We start from the raw sequence: 12,831 nt of genomic DNA, 5'->3' as shown, positions 1-12,831 counted from the left end.
CTGACTTTTCTCTGTCACAGTGATGACTGGGTCTCCAATAACAGCATCTCCCCATTCTTATTGTTCTATGAAAATCAGATATTTTTAGCTCACTTTGCAGACACCAATTGGCAGTGACATTCTGCCCTTTTAGAAAAGTAAATTCAGTCACTGAAAATATAAGTTCCACTCCTGCAAACAGATATGTGTGGATAGTCTGTGCCTCTCTGCTGATCCATACTGATCAGGGATAAGGGTCTGTCTCTGTAGATAGCTTTGAAGGTTCAAGGTCTCTGTTGTGGCAACATGAGCAGTTTGCTGAGAACCTGTACATAAAAGGAAACTGGGAGATGAAGTGGAAAATCTTGTCTCTGACCTCCCCCCCTGACAGCATGGGAGGAAAGAATGTCAACTTGGGCATTTTTCAGATTTAACTATGAATAGCTCCAGTGGAGTTAATGATACTTAACTAGTGTTGCTGTAGACAGCTAATCTGTTCTTCTGAGCCTCCCAAGGCTCCCTGCCCCTTTTTTCCTTTTTATTAAAAAATGAACCCACTCAAGGCAGAATTTTAATCTTCTGTGACCTGCAGTTTTCATAAAGAGCTGGTTGGACAGTAACAATCTAAAGTTTCTGTATCTGATGGAATTGTTCTGAAGCATTTGTTGTGCTCCCCACTTGTGGTTCAGCTGATAAGCATAGTTCAAGCAATAAAAAAAGCATTGTTGATTGTCAACAGGCATAACAAAACCAGATTGTGTTCTGATGGTATTTTAACAGAGATATTCTTTTAAAAATGTGCAAAGTTGACTGTGCTGTTTTGGATAGACATTTTCTAAATGCACAAAATGCAATGGGATAAAAAAGACATTAAAATCTTTAAGATGAAAGAGATCAGACAGATTTTTTTTTCTGTCCAATCCATTAAGTTGTCTCAAGGACGGATTATGTGCTGTTATTATCACCATAAATGCACCTGATTAAAAAAAATTTACATAATTGGTGTATTATTAAGTAGCTTTGAAAAGAACTGCTACATATATTTGGGGGTGTGTGGTATATATATATATGGTCAGAAAGATCACGCACACATATATATGGAAATTATGTATCTAGTCCAAGAAAGGCACCTAGTAACCAGGACCTTCTTTCTGTCATAATTCAAAGACCAGTAGCTGAAAAATGAGAAGCTGGAAATCTTTAGGAAAAGATTTCAAAGTGATTTATAATACAATAGAGTAGTAAGCCACCAGTTTCTGAGAGCTGTAGCAGCTCTGCCTATGAGTAGCGTTTGTATGGTGGCAGAATACAGGGGCTACTACTGGAAGTTTTTGCTACATGTCAAATCCTTTATGCCAAAAATCCCTCAGTGAGGAGCAGCACATCATATGGGCTCTGACACTTGGAGTCAACTGCTGAAATGTCATTGAGAGAGGAAGTTTGAGATGAGATGAGCAATTTTAACACAAAGATTTTCCAGCTTCCTCAGACTCAAGTTCCAAATTTAGCCTCTCCTCTCCTCTCCTCTCCTCTCCTCTCCTCTCCTCTCCTCTCCTCTCCTCTCCTCTCCTCTCCTCTCCTCTCCTCTCCTCTCCTCTCCTCTCCTCTCCTCTCCTCTCCTCCTCTCCTCTCCTCTCCTCTCCTCTCCTCTCCTCTCCTCTCCTCTCCTCTCCTCTCCTCTCCTCTCCTCTCCTCTCCTCTCCTCTCCTCTCCTCTCCTCTCCTCTCCTCTCCTCTCCTCTCCTCTCCTCTCCTCTCCTCTCCTCTCCTCTCCTCTCCTCTCCTCTCCTCTCCTCTCCTCTCCTCTCCTCTCCTCTCCTCTCCTCTCCTCTCCTCTCCTCTCTCCTCTAAACAATGCTGGAGAATAGTGTTAGGAAAAAAGAAATATTTATTGACTTTGTAATGGGATTAAGGAAAATTGGAAGAGAGTATCATTAACCCAAGGGATAAATGTTATATATGCAATCACTGCTATCCAAACCGTTGTTCATCTGGAAAACCAATTTAAGTTAAGCCTTTTTTAATTGCTTCTCTGTGTACATTTACTCAAATCAAGGAAGGGGCAGAAATATTTATTTTCTCTTTGCCAGAATTTTGTTGTGAATATCTACCTTTTTTTCTTTTCTCTTTTGGATACCTCTTATAAATATGGATTTGAACACAAATGTCTGCTTCAGAGTCAGAATATCTCTGTCCACCAAAGGGAGGAAGATTTCATACTGAAGCAACAGGTATTGGGTTGCAGCAGAAGGTGTCTAGATGAGATGGAGAATTTCTCAATACCACATCACAGGAACTCCTTTATATCAAAATGAAACATTTCGTATTAAACTGTTGGAGAGTGTTCAGGGGAGGGCCATGAGGATGGAGGGTCTGGAGGGGGAACCTGGTGAGGAGTGACTTGGTCTGTTGAGGCTGAAGAAGAGGAGACTGAGGTGAGACCCCATTGCAGTTACAGCTTTCTCCTGAGAGAAAAGGAGCAGGCAAGTCCTGACCACCCAGGCACGGGTGTGACCCTGGGGGTGGCCTGTGCAGCACCAGCATTTGGACTCCATGATCCAAATGTGTTCCTTCCAACTCAGCACGTTCTCTGATTCTGTGGTTCCCACTTTTCCTTGGCTCTGGAAGAGTTTCCTTGGAAAATTTGTTACTTCTTTTTCTGATTTTTTGTTGAAAACTTCTTTCAACAAAAGGAGTTTTACTGCAGGATGGTAAACAGATGCAGCAAAGGGGCTGCATTTCAATTGTAGCTATCACTCAGGCTGGTTAACTGCTGCCTGTGTGTTCAAAGAGGGAAAGGCTTTGAGATGAACTGGGCAATGTAAGAATAGAGATTAGTTTAACATTTGGGAGACTGCTGACTGTATTTCAATATTGACCTTGAGCACTACCTTGTCAGTAATGTATATATTAAGCCTTCGAGCACCAACATTATTTTATTGATGAAGTAACCTTTTGCTTGTGGTAATACTGGGAAACCACTGCATGTATTTCAATGGAATTTTTCTATGTGAGAAAAGCAACAGTAAAAAGCTCAATTTTACCATTTTCTTTTAGGTGCAAAACAGCCCACAAACCTCTGCATAAAACATTTCTCCTTTGTCAGCATATCAGAGGTAAATTCTCAGTGCTAAATCTTGGCACAGTGTGTATGTGGAACTTCACGGCATACCTGTCAGATATTCTGATTCATTTTTAGGACTCTGAAATATCACAGCCATGAAAGATTTAAAAGTTCAGCGCAGATTCAGCTGTTTAATTCAAAGAACTGTGCTCATTAACTGTTTACCTGCCCTTTGCATACCCTCCAGGCTGAAAATGGGAATTGGCACCTTAACAATGAGCAATGCACCAGCATTGTGCTAATGAGCTGCTTGGCACAGTCACCTCCATGCCACTCTGCAGAAGGTCTCTCTCTTTCATGGTGCACTGTGTAGGAAAAGGCAGTGGCACCCAGGCAGGCAGCCCTGGCAGATGGAAGCCACAGAATCCACTGAACAGAGCATCAGCCCCTTCTCTGCCCTCACACCCACAGCAAATCCATATCTACAATGCCCAGTGCTGGGTCCTGTGCTTGCTGCAGATTTCCTCACCAACCCTTTTACTTTTCCTTTCTTTTCCGGCCACTTCCTATCAGCTGGAGGAACATGGATGCAGATGGGTGGTCCTTGCCTTGGAAGGTCTTACGTGTGCTGACAGCACAGCTGCAGAACAAGACTTGCCTGATTTCACAGAGCAGATTTCAAGGCTGCTGCATACAGGGTTGTCCAGTATACATTTGATCCCTTTATTTACCTTTAGACCCTCTCTGAAGTCTTTATAAGAAATGAAGCCAAACAGTTCCTAATATTGCTTTAAAAATATGTAGATTTTCTACTGCCCCAGCCCTTTTCTCTTCAAGAACCAGTTCTATTTACTGGAAATTTTTGGCAGCCACAGGACAGTGAGTTTTAAAGCTGCATTCTCTTTGCTGGGAGATGCTGTGGAATGTAGACTTCTCTAATGACAGCTCCTTCAAGCCCTTTTCAGTCTTGTCGAGTTTCCTTATTAATAGAAGAGAAGCAATCTTCCTTCAATGGCAGCAACTCTCTAGGCAACTGCTGAATTTATAAGAATACAGATGGTGCCTGCCATTTCTTTTTTTCAGCACCACACTGCATTCCTCATCTGACATGTGGAACTTGTTTGGTACCATAATGCAGCAGCTGGAGACACTTTTCTTAGAGGTAAAGGCAGTTTTGCTTGCATTTTTCTTGGCAGCATTGAATTTTGCCCACCTGCAGACAACATTAATATTTTTTTCCTTTCTGTGATAGCAGAGCTCGTGATGGTGATCTGATTTGAAATATTTTGGCACTATGCCTCTTCCTCTCTGCACCACAAACTGATAGAGCTAAGCATTTCTCTCTTTCTAAACAGAAAAAAAAAAGAAAAAAACAGGCAAGCATCTAGATAAATCTGTATGTAGCATTTAAAGTATTTGAATGGAAATGTTATGCTTTGGGATCTATCTCTGGCAGATAACAGTGCTAGATTTGAATTCTACCAAATTAAACAAAACCCAAGACTGTTTTATTAGAAGAACAAAATGGAGATGAATGCTATAGAGCTGAGTGCTTTGCAGTTCAGGCTGATCTTTCCTGACAGGTTCTGGTGTGTTGCAGACAGCACTGGAACGCCCAAAAATGGACAGAAAGAGGAGGATCTCCTGACTGAAATGCAAAGATACATTAATCACAGGGAGGATGTCTATGTCTTGGCTTCTGACAGCAAAATCCATACATTTGGTTGATTGCATGCTGTTGGTTACTGGTTTCTGGGATATTTCCCTATTATGTTTGTCAACAGCTGTTATTGCAGCAATTTGGGTTTCAGACTCTGGGCTTTGTGCTTTTAACTCCTCTCTTCTTTAATGGCTCTCAAAGCAGCCTGCTGGTCCAGTGGATAGCACAGCTGAAGAAAATGGAAAGACAAAGAATAAAATGGCAAGGAAATAGTACCATTTCTGATGATTTAGATGATACTTTCAGCAACTCCCTTGCTCCTGACCCTGTTGGAGTTCTTACCAACTCAGTTTGTCATGCTTTAGATCTGTGCTGCTTAGTAAAGATTTGCAGCTGGAGTTACTGTTTGGGCTCACCACCAGCTCTCTCTGGCAAAGAAACAAAAGAGTTAAAAAGGTTCAAGCAGTCTTTTCAAAGTAGGCAATAACTCCTCCTATTTGACATGTTGTTAAAGGTTTCCCAAGGTTTTCATCCAGGGTACCTTAGAGAAAATATGCATCCAGATAAAGGCAGATATCTGGGTGCAAGCAGTTTGCCTTAGCTTTTGAGTGCAAATATCAACAGGCTGACAACTCTCCTGTGTGCAGGCAGAAGCTCTCATTTGCTACATGCATTTAGCACTAGCACATAGCAAAAATATGTTCAATTGTAAATATCAGCAGACTTCTCTTTTCAAATGTGCAGGAAAAGACAGTGGGAGCAAACCATATCCTCCAGCTGCAGTTCAGTCAGATATTTTCTTCACTTATTCAGTGTACAGGCATTTTTTGTGCAAGTCACTTGGATTTGAAGTGAACTACAAGATCAGCTGTTCTGACAGGCCAAAAAGAATATTTTTAGTTCCACAGTTAGTAAACCAAATCAGCAGGACATGACTTTTTGTGTGCTCTCTGTGAAAACCAACTGTTCCCCAGTGCTGGAGGTGAAAGGGTACATTTTTCCTTTGGCACATGGAATGACTGAATTTCAGCCACTTCACTGTTCTAGCAGAGCTTGTTCTTGTGGGAAACTTGGTGAGTAATTAGAAATATCTGTAAAAGCAGCTAGAACTGCCTCTTCTTTGGCTCTTATCTAAAAGTGTTTTTAAAAAGTAGCTGAGTAATTGATAATGTGCTGAAGATTTTTAATATAAAGCACTGAACAGAAATGTTGCAGCTTTGTGGGCTGTTTGAGGCTTGCATCTTCTCACTGCATCAATGGAATCCGTTCTGAATCACAGGCACCCAGAGGTGGGGCAGGCAGCTGAGAGGTCTGGGATCAAAATTTGCTCTTCTCACTTTCACAGAACCATAGAAACCTGGAATGGTTTGGATTGGAAGAGACGAAGTTCATCTAGTTCCAACCCTGTCATGGGCAGGGACACCTTCCACTAGATCAAATTGCTCAAAGCCCCATCCAACATGGACTTAAACATTCCCAGGGATAAAGTACCCATAACTTCTCAAGGAAACTTGTTCCAATGCCCTGCAGTAGAGAATTTCTTCCTATTTCTTCCTAATACCCAATGTAAATCTGCCTTCTTTCAGTTTGAAGCTCTTCCCCCTTGTCCTGTCACTACATGCTCTTGTAAAAGTCTTTCTCCATCTCCCTTGTAGGCTCCCTTTAGGTACTGGAATGTGCTTTAAGGTTTTCCCACAGCCTTCTCTTCTCCGGGCTGAACCACCCCAAATCTCTCAGCCTTTCATTTTCTTTACAGGAAAAAAAAAAAAAAAAGAGACAGAGATATGAAGGGAATAAAGGGAATATTAAAGTGAAATAAGCCACAGAGCAAAAATAAAACAACTGGATAATCCCATTTTCCCTAGGCATCTCCAGGGAAATAGAAAAATAGCAAATATTATGTAAGAGACTCAAGCCCTTCTAATAAGGATGCCTGCCTTCTTGCAAGGATAAATTGGATTGGCATGTCTAAACTTGGAAAAGGAGTTAATGAAGGAAACTAAAAATTGGTGCAAAGGAGAGAAAAAAAGCAAACATGGAAAAAATTGTTTATGGTTTCTCACAGTTTCACCAGTTGTCTTCTAATGTTTCTATAATTTGAGCCTGTCTGGGGAAGCTTTTGCCTTTTTACCACAGGATGCTGTGGATGTTAAAAGTATAAGTGGCTCCAAAAGGCAATTCATGGAATTAATGGGAAATGAAAAGATTCTTACAGGATGTTAAACACAGGAAAATACAATAACTGGCTTAGGATGCTAAGGTTTCTGACAGCTGAGAGGATACATTAGGGAGAGTATCTGGGTGTGCTTGTGCTTTTTCTGTCTTCTTTCCTTTTTTCATTAATGCCAAGTTTTGATCTGAATACACTTTTTGTCCTTCAGCTTCAGTATTGCTAAAAGCAAATTCTGTGGTCAAAGGAAGGCAATAAAAGGTTCTAGCTGATGCCTGTCAATTACTGTGTTGAAGTCTTTTCCTACTTCCTTTACATCCACAAAGTAGTGATTTCAGAGGAGTTGGTGTCAATTCACTGAAGTTCCAGTAGCAAAAAAGCAATGCAAGAGGAATTGCCTAAATCTGAGGTCTTAATCCTCCTTAGTAGGGTCCTTCTCCTGTACGTGAAAAAACTCTGAGAAAGTTTAATAGTGGAGCAAAACCAGTCATTTAATACTTAAGTCACAACTTAGTTTATCATCACTTACCAATTTGGGGGGATCAGAGGGAGGTATGTGGGGGTGGGCAGGGGTGGTTTAACCTCCTGCCCTAGAACTTACTTGCGCCTTTCAAAAAGCACGTGTTTGGGTGAAAAACTCCTACCACCCTGTTACTTCTGTCCAAACAGTTTTAAGTTTACTTTTCCAAAACAATTCCATTCACATCAATTGCCTTTCAACTCTATCTGTATATTAAAATGTAATACTCATTACTTATTGAAACAAAGTCTTGATTTTAGAGCTGAATATTTGATATTGGGGTTTTCCTATTGTTGCACTATCTTACAGTTTTCAGAGTGCTAGATTCACTCGGATAGAATATATCTTTTTTTTAATATTCAAATAAATGCAAAATGTCTCCATTTAGTCTTCTCATTAATGTTTAAAAGATAATTTTCTTAACAATTAATATGAGTTCTTTTGATGTTGCAGATCTGGAAGACAGATGTAAAACACCTGTAGGATGGCTCCCCTTGGTCCTGTTTCTTGACTTTGGCAGGAGCAAACACTTGGTATGGTTTTAAAATCTTTCTAGTTTCTGGTCTAGGTTTAGGGACATTTCCAGATGTTGATTCTGCTCCCTTGTTGAGTCTCTGCTTCAGCTCCAGCCCACTCCCCTGGCCCACAGAGGAGCCACAGGACAGGTTATTATCATCTCTGTGGTCTGTCTTTGCAAACAACACAAGTGGATGATACAACACTTTTTCTGTCATTACGTGTGTACAGCACCTTGAAGGGGAATGAGAGGTTCTTGTAGAAACTCCAAAGGAAGCCCTGAAAAGCTAAGCCAGTTTCTCTGCTCAAGAGTCTTCCCTTGGCAAGAGGATTCAAGCCAGCCAGGTGGGCAGGTTCTTGGAGATGGGGAGGGACTGTGGTGTGCATTGCCCCTGGCTGGTGCCAGGTGTGGGTGCTGTGGCTCCTGCAGGCACTGCACCAGAGCTGCTGGTGCTATTGATCCTCTCATCTCCCAGCTGCTCCCTGGCTGTGCTGCAGTCTAAATCCTTCTGGCAGGACTTCAAGCAAGGTAATAGTTTATGCAGAGGCAGTAACAGAGCTCCATGTAATGCCCCACTCCTTTTTTATTTGGGCCTTTTTTTGTTTGAGGGCTTTTGGTAATTTGTTGTTTGGTTGGTGGCTTGGGTTTTTGTTTGTGGGTTTGAGCTATTTTTTACTGTTTGGTTTGGTTTAGGTTACAGTCTGCACAGTACTCACAAATGCCTCTCTGCTGTTGGTTGCAGGTACACAAGTCAGGTGCCCAGAGAGAGGCTGATGAAGAAACCACAGTGTCACCATTCAGGACGTTGCTAAATCGCTTCCCCCATTAACTGGTGACATTTGAGTTAAACTAATGAGAAGCATGTCTGCTGCAATGCAGTACACATTTATTCTTGGAGACTGCTTTCTTCAGCTTATTTACTGTTTTACCAACACTCTTAGTCACCATTACAGCTGATTAATGATGCCTTTCATTAAAGGGAAACTATTACAGACATCCTTATTTGATCTACTTTGAAACTTTTCTATTTCTGATCATCGTCTTCTGTCCTTCCTTTCTCCTCCTTCTCATCTTTTCTCAGAAATGATAAGTGAGGCAAGAGATAATGCCTTCGCAGCCTTTGAGCAGTGGCTGTACATATGGCACATGGTGAAAATCAGACAAAAAAGTAAAGTGATATTCTTGATAAAACAGGTACTTCTACATTAATAATCTGCCATCATCTAAATTGCCATAAAATCCTCAGCTAGACTGATATAATCCTAATGCCTTTTGCACAATAGGCCGCTTTTAAAGTACAAAACTACATCTCTTCTCTGATATAATCTGTCTTTTAGCAGAACTTGCTGTATAAGGGATGGCCTCAGGATTTCTACACCTGGGGATGTTCAGCTGCTTGCTTTAGGCTTATCTGACCTTGCCTCTTTTATAAGTAGCTCTCTGAAAGAAGTTTTTAGTAATATTAGTAGTGCAAAACACTCCGTTCCAATTTTTTTTTATTTAACAAAACTCATGCATGTGTGTTCTGAGGATTTTTCCAGAATTCTGGACAGACCCATGGATCTTCTGGATGGGAAGCAGTGGCTGTACCCCCATCAGGGGATGTCTTTTTGAAACCAATTGACTCCATTTGATTTTCTATGCTGATGTCTCATTTTATACAATGAAAATAAAAGGTGTATTTTGGGCATTTTTTCCCCACTTTTATAAGTACCTTCAGTCCTTGGTGTTTCTCAAGACATCTACATTTAATAGCAGGAATTCCTGGAAAAGCAAAGTGAAGACACTTTCTGGGGCTTTAGCATTCCCCTCTCTCTGATATGCCAGTGTGCAGAGAGCATGGCTTTTCCAAACCTCTATCCACTGAAAGTTAACCAGTCACAGTTCAGCTTTGTCTGATTGGGAAGGAAGAGCAGGGACTACACAACAGAAAGAAAAGCACATTTTCAGAAGAATGTGTAGATCAATTATGTCTTATTCATATAACTTTTTCATAAAGAACATATCATCCAGCTCATAAATGCCCAAAAATATTCAGCCTACTGCAAAGACAGCATCTTAACACCATGCTAGAGAGATGAGGTAATGAGGAATACCTCTCTTTTCTCACAGGTATCAAGTTACAAATATTTTACACCATGATTCATCAGCTATGTTTGACTTGCAATTTATCTACTCAGTTTGCTACTATTCATCTTTCTTCCTTATGCCATGCTGTCTCCTTGTATTCTTGAGCAATATCTTCCTCCTCCTAGGTTTGATTTCCTTTCACCCCAAATCAAGGGAAATAAAGGCTTGGCAACATGTCAATGAGGTATCTGGATTGAGGAAAAAATGAGAAAGGTAAAAAAGCGAAGGTTTCCAGAGATGTGATATTTTGACAGAACAATTTTATTCCATGGCAGAAGGCAGTCTGATAGGTAAAATATTTTTAAATACCTCTTTGCAGTGGTGCACACAAATAGAGGCAAAATCTCTTATGAAGCCTTTATCTGATTTATTTCTCTGCACCAATCACTGTTATACTTAAACCTTACAGGCAACTGTTCCTATAACACATTTTCCCAATTCTTTAAGCATCTCTTATGTCTTTGTCCAATACTAAGGATGTGGCTGTGCACTCATGACCCAGAACTGCTCAGCAAAATATTTTTTGGAAGTTACTCAGTAATACATAGGTATGGTGCATTTTCTGTTTGAAAAAGGAAAGACTTTACCCCTGGAATTGAAGCTACAATTGAAGACATTGTACCTGTGAGCAGCTTCTTGAATATGACAGAGGAGAGTGTGTGAGGAATAAGAGTGCAGTGAATGGCTTCCCAAGGACAGTAGCTGTTTGCAGCCTTTCTCACTCATAAACAATATTTCTGTTACCCACCAGACACAACTGGGTGATTACTAAATGTGGAACATGAGAAATCAAATCAAGATGGTGTTATGGAGCTCAGTGGACTGTGGTATTAGAAATGCGCTTTACTTAAACAGCACTGAATTTTTATTACCTTTAGTCAGAGAAAGACACAACATGATGCAAAGAATTTTCTTGTGATGTCCAAAATGTATTTTTAAGCTTAGTTCTTTGTGAATGTTCTCATTTCCACAACTCCTGAGTGTTTTGTTTATATGATTTTCCTGATCATTGCAATGTCTTAAAGCATTACAGCCTCTTAGGGACATGGAATTTGCAAAGTGTGTCATAATCACAGTAAAGGCAAGACAAAGTTCTGTGGTAATACAGTGCTCTGGTTCAGTATATGAGCACAAGGTCAATAAGCAGTACATTGATGAACATTCAGTCTGCACTGAGGTGAGAGGAGTAAGACACACTTAAAACAAATGCTGCAGCGGAGACATTTTCAACAAATAATTTGTGTCCCAGTAGTGGTTTACCTCAGTTGCCCTTTACATTCTATGAGGAAAACCTGCACTGCAAATATCAGCATTTGCCTTTGTTTAACAGTGGGAGTGAGCACAGATTTAAAACTAAAAAAGACAAAACATATCAGGGACACCTCATTCACAATCCCTTCAAATCACAGAGGACTTTGTAGTGCTTCAGATGATATATTGTTCCCCGTACTGCCATTTCCCAGGTTTATACAGTCTTCAAAATTTCTTATATTCATTTTAGAAAGCTCATTATACATTATAAACAATTATGCTCAGCTCTTTTCTCAAAGATTTATTCTTTCAATTTTTTTACCATCGGTTGTGGCTTTGAACACCACCTTATCTGCTCAGCACCTGATAGTTAAGGGAATTACACAGAACTTGCTAAAACAGCACATGGTTTGACTTGATGGTGATGCACATGGTGATGACTTGAATTTAACCTTAACACATCCTTGTCAATGCTGGGGCCAATGCCTTAATATAAATATCTACTTATATGCTCTGATTGGGGTTTATTTAGCTGCAGAGAACCTTGTCAAGCACAAGAGTTGGCTGCAGATCAATAGCTGCATGAGCCCAGCCTGCTCTCCTGGACTTTTCTGGGTGATTAGTTTTGCACCAGGGTCTGCTGGCAGCCTGCCCATGGCACATGTTGGGCCAGGGAATCTCTTTGAACTGCCTGGCATTTGGGTGGGAAAATTGTTTACTGTCTTTGGAAATTCTCATGTGGAAATTCTTATGTTCTGTCTTATGAGATATTTCTATGAAGAAGAATCTCATATTAGTTATTTTTTAAAATATTAAAGAGAAAAGTTGATGATTTAGTTCTGGTTGTAAACTGGAGATACATAAATAAGTAAAGTTTATTCAGGGTTTCAGATGAAATGATAAGGCATGAAGCTAAACGTTTTTTTTAAACTTTTACCCTCTTCTTCTTTCTTAATGTATCAATACGGAAGGAGTAGCATATCTTCATTTTTATCTGTGGGAATAATCTGCACCTTTCCCTTCCACTTCTTTCTCTATCTTCCCTCACTCTCTTCTTTTTGCAAATTGTTATGCTCCAGGTACACTTATGGGCACTGTAATAAAATTCAATAATGCATTTCAAAATGTTATACTTCTGGAAAATTTAAAACTGCAGAGAGTTCCAAAAGTTAGGCAGCAAAAATGAAATAGATTTTAATCTAAAAACATCATAGATTTCACTTCTGCTATTAAAAATTTTCACAAAAGAATAAAGAAAAATGGGAAAGTGTACAAAATGGGAGTTATTTCTGCTGTCATTTCAGAATTTAATATTACTATTTGTTTGTATTTTATTTAAAAGAAAGATGGGGGATTTTGAATTAAAAATTCATTTTAGTTTTAGATGCCTTCCCTCCAAATCAGGAGAAATGTCTCTGCATCTGGCTTCAGAATTTAAATACCTCTGCACATGATGGGTGCTGCAGGAAGTGATTCATGCTGCTTGTTTAAGGATGCAGTGAGCCTGCCCTGAGAGATGCCTATGTATCTCCGGCCAGTGG

General features: G+C 40.1%; 1 long non-coding RNA gene across 1 annotated transcript; it reads left to right on the top strand.

Moving 5' to 3' along the window:
- Positions 1-3,958: 3,958 nt before the first annotated feature.
- Positions 3,959-12,549, top strand: LOC113459028 (uncharacterized). Its single transcript, XR_003379822.2, has 3 exons — positions 3,959-4,204; positions 7,846-7,925; positions 8,652-12,549. It is a non-coding gene; the product is annotated as an uncharacterized LOC113459028 (long non-coding RNA).
- The last annotated feature ends 282 nt before the right edge of the window (positions 12,550-12,831 follow it).

This window comes from Zonotrichia albicollis, chromosome 5 (assembly GCF_047830755.1).
Source record: "Zonotrichia albicollis isolate bZonAlb1 chromosome 5, bZonAlb1.hap1, whole genome shotgun sequence".
In the NCBI taxonomy this organism is placed as follows: Eukaryota; Metazoa; Chordata; class Aves; order Passeriformes; family Passerellidae; genus Zonotrichia; species Zonotrichia albicollis.
This window is presented reverse-complemented; position numbering and strand designations above follow the sequence as displayed.